At 37.1% G+C, this 14298-nt stretch overlaps 1 protein-coding gene across 8 annotated transcripts in view; it reads right to left on the reverse strand.

Moving 5' to 3' along the window:
• The window catches only part of CTNND2 (catenin delta 2), a 1082982-nt gene that overhangs the window by 431870 nt on the left and 636814 nt on the right, over window positions 1-14298 (reverse strand). The gene's annotated exons all lie outside the window — the stretch shown is intronic.

Genomic DNA, 14298 nt, shown 5'->3' on the forward strand with positions numbered 1-14298 from the left:
TTGAATCTGTAGGGCTTGTAAGATAAACTGAGTAAACAAAATGGATGACAGAGATTGACATAGTGTATGTGAAGGCCAAAAAGGTTTCCTGTAATGTTCCTCCAGCATTATCTCCACTAGATATAAGACACTTGGAAAGCATGGCTACGTCAGGGGTTTCTGTCTATAAGATTCTGTGTTTAGTAATACTTTTAGCACCCTTATTACAAATACATACATATGCTGGATCTGACAATTATTATGGGTTTAAATTATAGAATCTTATATAAATAAATGGTTTATACTTATATTAACTTAACATTACTTAAAAGGCTGACAATTAAATCCAAATCATTTAAATAAACATAGGAAATTAGAAAGTGAGGGTGCACACATTTTAGGAAGGGATGTACACTTTCACATTTATTTAGCTTTTTTTTTTTTTTTTTTAAAGAGTGCTATTGTCCTAAATATGCATCCTACCACAGTACCATGTTTGAAGCCACTGAGCTCTTCACCAATGTCCCGTTCTTCATAAATGTTTGTAAATCAGACAGCACGGCTAGATGCTTGATTTTTATACATCTGTGGCAAGACTGGTTTAAAAACACCGGAATTAAATAGTTAAGAAGTGTGTGTGTATGTGTGTGTGTGTGTATGTGTATATATATATATATATATATATATATATATGTATATATATATACACATACACACACACACACACACATTCGATGAGAGTTTTGCACTCCAGCTCTCCTTTAAGTTTTGGCCCGGTGCTCAGCTGCACATAAATATAACCTCCAAGAAGAAAGCTAGCACCAGGTGTCCTGAGGAAAGTTCACAGTTGTGAACTGAAATGTTGTCAATTTGGAATAAATGCCTATATTTTCTATATTTTTCACGTTGAAGTCCTTGAGTGCTAGCTCTCTTCTTGGAGGATATATATATATATATATATATATATATATATATATATATATATATATATATATATATAATTTTGGCAGATAATTTGAGCACATTTGATGGCAAGTTTGGTGTTGTCTAATGAAGCTAGAAAGAAAAGAAGCTCAATCCCGTCTCTAAAAACTTTACATGCATGTTTGAAATTGGCAAAGCTATTAAAGTTAAACTATAGTCACCAAAACAACTACAGGTTAATGTAGTGGTTCTGGCATCTACAGCATGTCCCTGTAGGCTTTTTAGTATAAACACTGCCTTTTTATTTTAAAGTCGTCAGCTAAAAAAGGTTTGGTAACTCCATTAGTATTAGCATTAGGGCTACTCACCTGCTATTTGTCATTCGGAGTTCAATCAGGAAACCCCATCTCATAGAGGGCAATTTTACTAGTCATATCTGGATCTACAACAAATGTAGACATGTATGCATTCTCTTAAAACAATGTATGGAGACAGGCAGGGATTAGAAGTTACAGCATATACCTGCATCTCTCTACTCACTGATCTGCGGGGGAGCAGCTACACAGCACAGAGAGTCCAGGCAGCAGCTCCCAGCCTGCATAGACAGCCTACAGCTCAGGGAAGTGAGGGATGGGTTATAGGCTGCAGGGAGACATGTGGACACTGAGACACTAGGAGACACTGTGAGACATGGGCACACAGGGAGACCTCTAGGGACGCTGAGACACTTGGAGACACAGACACACATGGGGACACTTGGGGACACTGAGACATGGGGAAATAGACAGTAGGGGATACTGAGATGTGGGAACACTGAGACTCTAGGGGATGCTGGGAGACATGGGGACACAGACACACACACATGGGGACACTTGGGGACACTGAGACATGGGGAAATAGACACACATGAGGACACTGAGACATGGGGACACTGATACACTTGGGGACACTGAGACACTAGAGACACAATGATCCCAAGTGTCTCAATGTCCCTATGTCTCCCAGTCAGTGTCCCTGATCTCCCAGTGTCCCCATGTCTCCCAGTGTCCCAAGTGTCCCTAGTGTCTTAGTGTTCCCTAGTGACATGGAGACACTGGGAGACATAGGGACACAGACACTAGGGGGCACGGGGAGACATGGGGACACTGGGAGACCCTGGGAACAATCCATCTATACAGCAGAATCAAAAGGTGTTTTTTGGCGATTTTACAGAATTTTCACTTATTTCACTCCTTGTGATTTAGAATTGTGATGTCACGCATATATAATTAGTTATGTAAATTAGTAAGGCATGTATTTTTTTCCAAGAAAAAAGGCAACCCTAACTACTCTTCACATACTCTTGCTTAAGTATGAAAACTTAAGAGGGATATATGGAAACAAAACTTCTGTGGACTAGCTGAAATTAAATTAGTTAAGGTAATGCTGACATCGGTCTCTCTAACACTGTGGCATGTTACCTTTCTTCTACACTCACTACATCCACCTTTTCTCTGTCTCAGACTGTATACCAGGAGCTTCTGCCTGCTAGTAAGAAGGTAAGGAGACAAGTGGACATATGAGTGCTAGGGGACAGTCCTTAGGAAGCATGGAGCATTAGATGCATTTATGCCAAGCTCAGGATGCTGTTGGCCAGCGTGCATGATTGGCAGGTAGCCTGACATGCATTCATGCCAGGCTAGCCTTCCAATTTTTTGGGCAAACACGCCTCCTTTTTGGGCATGTTCGTCCCTTTTGGGAGTTCTGCTTACATGATCCACGTCAGTGGCCCACCCTTTTCCACTGCCGATTGACTTCATGCTTCCCTTGACACTGCTGTTAGGGGGTATGGATTTAATTGAAGGATTAAAGCATGAATTAAAGAGAGATTAGCATATTTTAAGAGAATCAGAGTTTTCTTATAACTACATCATATGAGTTTCCCTCCGGCAACATCTCCACCAGATACATAACGCTTGAGAGGTATGACTGTTTTAGTGTTTTTGTTCGATAAGATTCTGTACTTAGGCCCCTCATAATTGCCAGCACCGAGCACACTGGTCTCTTAATCTGGCCCTGCCAACTGGATGTTGGTATTAATAATGTGTATCGGCTGCTTTTATAATGGCAAGAACAGTCAAAATTTCCAGTGTTAGTAAGGTGCACCTATAATTGATGGAGATAGGGAAAAGATGGAGTAGAATCAAAATAACAAGAACAACCAGACTAGTGATAGGTGACAGTCCTTAGGAAGCATGGAGCTTATAAATTTGTAATCTTTAAAATTCTAAATGTAACCACATTGAGTACACTGTAGTGTTGTGAGTCAGTTTACCAAACTGTTTTATTAATGGTTGGATAATTTATGGATTCAATAAAATAATAATTTAACCGCCTCATTAATGAGCACTTTTTGACTGAAAAAAAAATTAGCATTAGCATCAATACTAGCATCTATTTGAAGCATACGATGCATAGCTAGCATACAAACATGTCATTACATGGCAACTTTGTGAACAGATTGCTTTGAAGAGAAATATAAAAGTTAAACTGGTGTAAATATATTTTTAAAAAGCACCTATTCATTCATAAATGATTTCCTGTGCATTTTTAAAAAAATATCATTCTATCATGCAAGTATTGATAGTGTATACTCTACTCAGAAGAACCAGCAAACTACAGTGTGTGATCCCTTCCTGTTTCTGAAAGACAGATTCTAATGTTTCCTGGCAGCTAAGGCAAGGGTGGAAATAGGCAAGCTTTTAAAATGTGTAACTGAAAATGCATCTGTGACAAGCTGTAAAAATGTTTCAGTGTATTAGTTCATTTCTCTCATACTAAATTAAAAATGAAAGCCCACAGCAAATAATCCAGGAATAGTCTTTCAGTCAGTACCGACTTAACCCAATTCTGTTACAAATTACACAATATTCAAGTTACATTTTATCATCATCATACTTAAAGTGAAACACCCATCATGTTTTGCTGTTATTGATAATAATATATGTCTTCTAAACTCTGTGATTATTATTGTTCATGCATTTAGGTAAATTTCATTGCAAATCTAGGCTTCTAGTTGCTCTGAAGGGACAGACATCTTCAAAGTCCTCTTTGGTGAGAAGCATACTTGCCAAGACTGTGCTTAACTTCAACTACTAAACTCAGTTCAGATGGCATATGTGAGATGCCACTCACTTGCACATGGCTTCTGGATTTGTAAATGAATGCAAGCTCTTATTTACCAGAATGGGCTTTCAATGGGTGGGTGGTGGTGCAGACCAAAGAGGACTCAATGAAGCAAGACTAAAGCAGGAGAAACTTTGAAATACTGTTTTTGCTTATGTAAATGCGTTGCACAATTATATACATATTATGCTATTTTAAATAATAATACAGGCATTGGCAGCTGTCTTTAAGCTGGGGCAGTGAGGGCTACTTGTGGCACTCCAGTTGTTAATGAATTATACTTTCCATAAATATCAGCCAGACAAATTGTACACAGATATCTGCACAAAGCAAAAGTTAACTCTATGGCTTAGAAAAAATATATATTTTTAAAAGTTATACATACAATGCATATAAATATAAGACATTGTGGCGAAACCAACTTCGCCACTGTGAACTGGAGAAGCCTGGTTGCTAGCCTCCTGCCCTGCGACTATGGCCCCTGGACATATTGTACTGTAAAAACTATATTTGGGCATGTAATAATTTATATTACTGCTACTGGGCCTTTAAGGGCCATCCGTGGACCTATTGGGACTTTTGGGATACTGTACCTTTAAGACTGTGGAGCGTATTACAGTAATCCTGTATGTGTGCAGTTAACCTGGGTTATATATATGCAGCATTCATCTGATTGTTCGGTAGAATCACTCCATTCATTGTATTGAGGAAACTACCGAACAACCAGACCACCCAGGACTAAGTGTGCCTCCAATTACCGTTTGCAACAATGTTGCAAACGGGTAATTGGCAATCAGTGTAGTGTGGTCTTTGTCCTCTGGGTGGCCGCCATTCGGGAAACGAACACGTGGTGGCGGCCATCTTTAACTACCGAACAGCTGTGTTTTGCAGTCGAGCGTCTGGAACTGAAAACGGACACTCGACTAGGCAAACACCGCTGAGACCTCCAGACTTCCAGGATTTCGTGGGGAAACTACCGAACGGCCCACCGTTCGGTAGAAAGAAACGCACGAACTAGGGGATTCATGCGAATCCCCCTTAGGCTCCATAACCCAGGCAATTCGTCAGTTTCGTTCCCTTTTCTGTGACCGACCGCAGGGCCAAAATGCATGGAACTGTTTTCGGATACTTTACCCATGCGGTCGGTCAAAACTTTGCCTGCCCATAACGCTTTATCCGAATGGGCTGATTTTAACATATGTTGTTCCTCCAGACTAGGGCTATCTGGAGATATTGGATTTGTGGATGTACCCCAAGTATTTAGGGTACATCCAAAACTTGGGTAAAACTATGTCCCTGTTAATTGTGTTAACCGATATGTTGGAGGGAGGAGATGTGTGGGTTGTACCTTAAACTGGATTGGTGTACTGTAAACCCCTCCCTTGCATGGGAGAATCTCATATAAGCCTGTGTGTGAATAAATCAGTGTTGTTGCTGTTTAACCCTGAAGCTGGAGTGTGTCTCTTTCTTGGGGGGAAAGGTGACTGTATGCCGACTGCCAGGAGTGTAAGCTGTTCGTATTGCTTTTCCTGTTCGGCTGCTTCCAGGGTTCGTGTGTTTCCAGTTCGGGAGTTTGGTGTTCTGCAGTAGCTGTGCCTGTCTCTCAGAAAGGGGATTATCGCCTAAACTGGGTTATCCTCTTGTAAGTGAAACGGTCCGTTACAGACATATAAATACATATTTGTATTTATAACATCATTCTAAATGTATCTTGATTTAAATATATAAAAAATTTCAACCTTAGGGACACAATCAAATCTTCATTCAATCTAAAATCTTTTAAAAGATCTATGGCAATATACCTCAATACAGAATGCACCTGTCATGGTTGAATACATCACCTGTTATGTATTAAATGTATACATGTGTGTATGTATATATATATTGTTTGTATATTGTATTTTTGTAATATTGTATCCTATTGTAACAATGCAATGTTTTGTGGACCCAGGACATACTTGAAATCTCAATGTATCCATCCTGGTAAAATATGTTATAAATAAATAAATAAATCTGTCAACAGAATCAAACTCCTTCGAGACAGAGGCTTTCTGAGACTCCATGCATTTAAGTCTGCTTTTAGGAACTTTTGTTTATCTTAGTCTTGAAACCAACATTAATGAATGAGGACAAGGAGGGCATTGCGTTAACCCCTAAAGCATTTCAGCAATGGGTACGGGGTGTCCTATTAACTGACAATAAAGACTTGTCACAATGATTGGCTTCCAGGGGGATTAGGAAGCTTGGGATAATCAATCACTATTAATAGGTTTTCTCATTGCTGAGGCAGCCCAGTAATAGGTCAGTGAGAGCTGATCCCAGCATGCACTGCTCAAGCTTAAGATTAGCTTTTACTAATGGCATAGCTGTTCTGTGTCATTTAACTGACATCTGAAGCTATGAAGCTGGAAGCCAGTCTAGCCATTGTTATGGGTTAAATAATATATACTGTACGCATAAGTAACAAACAGTAATCCAATATTGCAATCATCCAGCTTGTTCCTGAGCCCAAATTAAGTTCAGTGGTAAAAAGTATCACTCGCTCTAACACAACCATTTGGTGAACCAAATAACCAGCCATTCACTTTGCTTTCTACAAAACTCAGAGTGGCTCACATGAACAGAGCTGGGTATATTTCGAGACCATTTTAAAGCAAATGATTAGCCTTTTCAAATAATAATACATCATACAGCCAAGATGCTGGATCAGGTCAACCTCGTAAAACTGGACAACTTAAAATGAGAATACTGACTGCACTCTTAAATCAGCAACGTCCTTGAAAGCTTAGCAAAGGTATCTGTGTCAAATAAAGGAATCAATGTTTTAACACATCCATAATAAATGATCCTGTCAAAAAGTCATCCCTAGAATAACAGGGTCAATGAAACTAAGCATTACTTTAAAAGCAATGTCTTACATTAAGCTATACAGATATAGCAAAAATATATGGAGGGGACAAAAATAAATATGCCAAAGTGATATTAGCTGTTTTTTTCTAGAAGGAAAAAAATATCTTTCTGCAAATACGAAATAAGCAAAAAAAATAAAAAACATACTAATGTATTTACAAGATGAACTAAGGCAAATGCAACATGTATAGATGTTTGTCTTAAATCCAATATTTTCTCAAAGCAGGCATGATAATAAGCAAAGACTATGGAATCAGAAATAGCGAAGGTTTCTATTTTTAAAACTAGAAAGTTGTCTAAACTTTAACACATGCACCAAATCATACAATAATTAAATCATTCAACATCAAGAAAGGAAACTCATCCATAAACCAGCAATGCAAGTCGGTTTAGCAATGTCTAAACTAGGAATAGACCAATTATTGGTTTAGCTGATTATAATTTTACCAATAATCGGTATCAGCCATGTAATTTACCAATATTACCAATAACTTACTCATGAAGTGCCACAACGTGACTTCACGTCAGCCCTTTGTGTGAGTCCCTGCATGCGGAGCTCAGATGAAGGCAAGAAGGTAAGACAGTAAATAATGTAATGTACTGGGCTGGCTTACAGTGATAGGACTGTGATCTCTCTGACCCCAGGATGTACTGACTGCCTGAGAGTGAAAGGAGTGTGATTGCTGTCAGCATGTTCAGTTAATGCCAGATTTGTGTAGAAGTTTTGTTACTCTTTCAAATCTTTAAATGTACAGAATTGCGGCACCAGTTATCGGTAATTGCCCCAAAAGGTGACTGATAATCGCTATCGGCATCAGCTCTAGAAACATTATATCGGTCGATCCCGATACGCTCCCTTAATGTCATGATTTATGATATACAGCAATATGATAAGCCCATATCTGGGACTATATAACATCACAATCAACAGCCAATCAAAATCAACAACAACAATGATCCCCGCTATATTACTTTGATGATATAAAAAAAGGGAAAATTCTCAGAATGCAAATGCTGCTGCTGCAAGGAATGCTGCTGACGAAAAGGTTTCAGCTGTACATACCGGGAAGGGCAGTGTACCATCACCACCACAACAAAGGGACAGGTGTATCGTGGGTTTCCCAATTAGTAACATTTAAAGATTTGCCTGATTTTAACTGCTAACAGCAAGTTAATGATAGTATATATATATGGATGAACTTACCACATCTGCCTTTTGTAAATAGCTGAATATAATTCACATGGCAAACATTTGATTGAAAGAAAAAATCATTGACATTGAAATGCCATTCTACTGCTCTTGGATGTTTAGTGAATAGATCTCAGAGATAATTAAAAGGTTAACTTAGAGGGACAAAGAGAGTTAGATTTCCAAGTAGCTGCAGATACCTGCATAGCAAATTAGATTGAAAGGACTGTTTCAGACTCCTATAAGTATTTTTATCTTATTTTAAGGTTGCTTTGTGAGAGTTATACATTCATAGAAAATCTGATCATTTTCTTTAACCGTGTCTTACTTTTATCACTGTCAATAACATCCTACAGTGTGACAGGCAGGTAGAGTTATGTTTTCTAGTATTGTGAAATATCTAGGATATTTTGGATGCATTACATTACAGGAATGATTCTATTTGGCAAGGAGCAGTCACTAAATGTTAACATTTTTATTTAATCAGCACTGTGATGGAGCTACTATACTCAGGGTATCTCCACCGTGTATCCATGCTCTCCTGGTAAAGAGTAACCAAAGTGGTTATGGTTTGTCCCTTCCTCCTGGGATAGAGCTGCAATAGTGATTATAGCTCTTCCCAAACATCAGCCAATGCTTGCCGAAGGGTAAAACAGGTCTAAGTTTATTGGAAAACACACCGCTATAAATACACTCATTCCCAACAGAGGGTAATTATGAAAAACAATGCATTGAACAACCTGGGCACCTTGGTGTCTGGGACATAGGTGACTAAACACAAGATTATTTAATTACATACTAGATACCAGAGTGCCTAACAAAAATAACCTGACAAATACATGTTGATAGCTCTTTTGTTGGAGGAGGTGACTAGAGCAATCCATCACAAAGACCATTTTTATATTATGGTCCCTCTGGGACCTGTAGCCACTTTTGCAATAACAATAGTGAAAAGGAATACAGCAATATTATACAAACATTGTCACTGTTTTTGGGAAAATGTGGAAAATACAGTTGGCACTTCCTAAACTTGCACAGATCTGACGTGAAGATACTAATGTTTCTTCATGCTTTGCTGGCCATGCTCATCAAGGTTGCAGGGATACCTGATGATACATTTTGCAACTCCAGCAGCCTCAATCTGTTGGATACACTATTCATGTGACTATATATTGTGGATGATCTTATAAGAGTAAGCATTAGGTTGTTAGAACAAGACTTGCCAAAAATGGGGTACATTGACTTTGTGACAGGCAATGGATGATCATATACTGTAACTCAATCCCCATTGTTATTTGCCAGCTGTTATAATAAACAAAAAAAGTATTTGCAAGGTGGGTGTTAAGAGCAATAGCTCCACTGAGCTAACTAAACCAGGAAGTAAGACATGTTGTCTGCTTGACAGCAAAGGGTGTATCCAGGTTGATTTATAAAAGTGTAAATTTCTATTGAAATCTGCACATTTTACAGAATGAAAATATAAGACACACTCTTTACACATATAGCTTTTCAGTAAGTTAAAGTGATTTAGGGATCTGGAATGTCCATTTAAGACCGAAAGATGAAAAATTGGTTGCCACACTAATTCCATATTCATATAATTTTAAAACCTTTATCATAAACACTGATCTACGTTTTGGGAGTGGCAATATGAAAATATTGTAACATATTCTGTTTAAGTTGTTTATTCTGTTTAAATAAGCTTTAGATGGGATGCTAGAACCTGTTCCACACACATACGTTCTGGACGTGCTTGACAAAGATCTCACTGGAGATCAAAACGTTGCTGTGTTTTTCCAATAAAACCACTGCTTAAAAAAAGACCTGGACTATATGGATTTAGGGTTACAGTGTTTACCAAGGTCTACAGGTAATGAGAGTGCAGATCCCTCCTTCTTTTGGAAAACAAAGTGCAGACACCTCTCGAGGAAAATATAATTAAGAAGCCTTGTGAAAACAACATCTGGATAGAGGCTAGCGGTATACCGTGCTTATGGTGAAATGAGCCATCTTTCTTTTACCCAGTAAACATATTTTTAAGGTTGGCATATTTCTTTTTTTAAATAATAAATTTTTTTGTTTTTTTTATAGTGGATTGTTACGCGTAGGGCTCTCCTTGCATTTTTGGGGTTTATGGTCAAAAACATAAAAAATTTAATGTGTAAAATGGAGTATGGAGGTTTGTTGGAATAGATTGCTAATTTGCTCCTAGCAACATTTTATCTGTGAAACTGCTGAATGCCACTCAGTTTAAAACATCAAACCACAACAAAACCACAATACCAGCAATAGTTTCAACAAACAGTCTAGACACTGTCACGTAAACTGAATTCACATGCACAGGATTAACAGGAATTTAGCACACTGTGAAAAGCCTTCTTTTGTTTTTTTCTAATTTGCCACTGCCACAGTGTCCACAAGCACTTGACTAGCAAAAGCACTCCTTAGTTATTTGACTTAATCTTGCATAACATCAGCTTCAAAGCTTATGGGTTGAGAGTGATATTATGGAAATGTAATTATTTACCCGAATTTTAGCAATGGGTCAACCCATTATATATATATATATATATATATATATATATATATATATATATATATATATATATATACATATATAGTCCTAGTAGAGAGCACTCAGGAGTCTTGTAGAGTCAATTCAAACTGCTGCTTTATTAAGCAAATACAGTGATTTACTTCTTGAAAAAAGTCTGCATAGACTGAAACGTTGACTATTTTGTAAATCACTGTATTTGCTTAATAAAGCAGCAGTTTGAATTGACTCTACAAGACTCCTGAGTGCTCTCTACTAGGACTATATACTTTGGTTGGAGATTGTGCACCGGAGCACGAAAAGACCGGGAACATCGAGTGCTGGGACCTGAGAATATATATATAAAGATAGATATACACACACTTTTTACTGTTCATAGAACTGTTTATTTAATTAATAGATAAAAAAAAAAAAACAATGTTTCAGTCCAATCCCTGGACTTTCGTCAGGATCCTGATCAGTATCCTTCATCAGGATGTAATGCAAACTCCATCATATGTACAGCAGAACATGAAGGAGCATCAGCACATGAGATCTGAGCATGCCTATAAGATGCATCTTAACATATGGTAGAAGGGTAAGATAATGATGGGGAAGGGAGTCATGTAAAACTTTGGTAGTGGGATAGTGGGACAGGAACCCAAAATCAACATTTAGCCCTCTAAATTAAGTCCTCTATTGTTGCACTTAAAAAAAAAAAAGAATTATTAGAAACTTTTTCGTTTTCTGTAATTCTGAAATCCCCTTTTAGCACTTTTTTTTATACTCACCTATAGTCGTATGCTGTGCTACTCGGTGTGACAGAAAATATAGGCATTTAAACCCTGCAATTTAAACATTGCCATTCTGCAGGAAAGCAATGTTTTATACTGCAAGGACAAAACTATAAGCACATGGCACTCAGACATTTCAGTTTTTCTCATCTTTAAGGATGATTTTCAGGGGAACATGTTAACAAAAAATTTTTATAAAAAAACTAAATGTAGTATTAAATCATAATGTATTTAAAAATACAATAAAAAATATAAACAAATACTATGTCTATAAGTGAATATCTCAGGAGATTCTTCTTTATGGGTAGCCAAGCTTTGAGAGAGTAAAAATTATGTTTTAGGATTTACCTTGGGATCAATGGGATAGCATCAACATCCTTTGACAAATTCCAGCACTATCAACTAGCTCAAGAATACAGCCCTACATTGCACAAATGCTACATACACAGACTTGCTCCAATGCATGTGGAACAAAATTAGTTGTGCAGGTTCTCAGCTCAGATGAATGTGTACACACAGATAAAAATTACACAAGTAAGTATAGTATAACAATTTTAAATATGTGTAAATGTAAGCTCATGTTGCATACCTATGTGAGCACAGTAATCAGGAAAGTGAATATTGTGGGATCACTTGTTTGGAATTATTTTGTTCCTAACGGCTGCTTAATTAGTTTCTTTTCCAACCCTTGCACCAAATCACTGCCCTCAATTACACATCTATTTAACAATTCTATATTACATACCTACTAATCCAAATCCACACATCTATTTAGCCATATTTACATACACTACTAGATAACCACATTTCACTTACATATATAGAGGTATAAGATGATACACTTAGATATGCCCCATCCCCTCTCACTATTGCTGATCTCCATCACAACTTAGGAAAGAAGGAAGCAGGTTCTGCATTGCACTTCAAACTCTAGGAAATAGGAGAACTTTGAAATAGCCAAGGCAGGCTTTTTCCTGCTTTGTATATACCCTAACAGCCCAAGTTACTGTAGAGGCTTGCCATGCAAACTCTGAATACCCTAGCTGGCAGGATTTACCTAATTACCTAATTAAGTGTGTGCCTGAGCTACTTACAAACTGACCCACTAGAAATGGTCACATGGCCTGCTAGGATAACAGTTGCACTGAGCATGGAAATGCAGTAAACAAAATAAATAAATAAGATTTCGAGCGTGGGTCCTCAAACTCCAGCCCCCCAGATGTTGCTGAACTACAACTCCCATGATTCTTTGAATTACATAGATAGTCAGAGAATCATGGGAGTTGTAGTTCAGTAACATCTGGGGGGCCGGAGTTTGAGGACTTTATCATCTCTGGCCTTCATTTATATCATTCAAAACCACTGTAATCACTGACCTAACATTACTTTGGCTGCTAATTAACTCTGCAAATATATTCATGGACTAAATCGATGTAGAAATGTTTTGTTTTATTTTATGATTTAATTATGGAACTACATTGGTTTAGGCCTTCTACACCCTTATAGGGAATTAAACTACATAAACAGTAAGCAGTAGTAAACACAAACCGCACAAAAGCATATCAGTACACATATTTTGCCCACATCAACCTTGCACCATAAAAACTCTTTTACTGCACAGTCATAAAAAGTTTAAATATGCAAAATACTAGATTGAACATTTGATTTATTTATTTTTTGTTTGTGCGTTTTCATGTTTTGCATGATGGAGCTTAGAGAGGTAACATTTAGTCAATGTCAGGTTATGTTATTCTTGCACATTGCTAAGTATTGTTGTAGAATTGTTAGTGAAAACAGGGCCTTGAGACAGGGAACACAGTCCAAGAAAATGTATGTTTACACATTATAAATAGAAACAGATATAAGACATTTGAATAGAAATTAACATGCTGGGTTAAGAAGTGTCTAAGTGACAAATTAATAAGGGATGTAACTGATGACTACAACTAGCTGCATATATCTCTGTTACCTATAAATGTAGATGGAAACTTTTATTTCATTAAAACATATAATTAGTTAATAAACAAAACTAATATTTAAAGCTGTAAAGTTTTGCTAATGAAACACTTCACCATTGTATTAGGTCTACTGATGAACAAAACCCATCTGTTCGGTATTTCTTAAACCCTCCCAGAGTAGCTTATATGTCACACATCTGTCACTTGCTTTCTCATAAAGAGCCACACTCCACTCTCACCTCCACTTCTGTTACTTTCCCACCTTGTTTGTTTGCTGTCCCCATTGTTGCCCTATTGTGTTTTTACCCCACCTCGTCTACACTGTAAGCTCGTTTCGTCAGGGTCATCATCACCCTATTGTTCCTGTAATATTTTGTAATTGTATCATTTATTGTTAAATTCCCCCCTTTAATAATATTGTATAGCGCTTATGAGTTGACGCTATATAAATACTAATAATATTAATAATGGGAACCCTGTGCTGGAGATCTGGACTTAAAATCTGAAGGGTTAAAATAAAACACAGAAAGGTTATCCTACTGGTGATGTGATTTATTCACAGAATTTTATGGAATTTAACAATATTGAGATTAACAATGCATTCCTATATCTATAAATACATTAATATACATAGCATAGTTTATTATTCTTTTAGTAGTCAGTAATATAGTAATACATTAATCTCTATTTAAATAAGTGGCTGTCCTTTTCTATCTAGTTTTTCTGTATGTGTATATATATATATATATATATATATATATTATTTTTGTTTTGCTTTTTACAGATTGAAAGAGAGAAACCACAGCAAAGTAACACAAAACATTTTTGCACAATTAGATATAACTT

The sequence above is a fragment of the Pelobates fuscus genome, chromosome 4 (genome assembly GCF_036172605.1).
Source record: "Pelobates fuscus isolate aPelFus1 chromosome 4, aPelFus1.pri, whole genome shotgun sequence".
NCBI classification, from domain to species: Eukaryota; Metazoa; Chordata; class Amphibia; order Anura; family Pelobatidae; genus Pelobates; species Pelobates fuscus.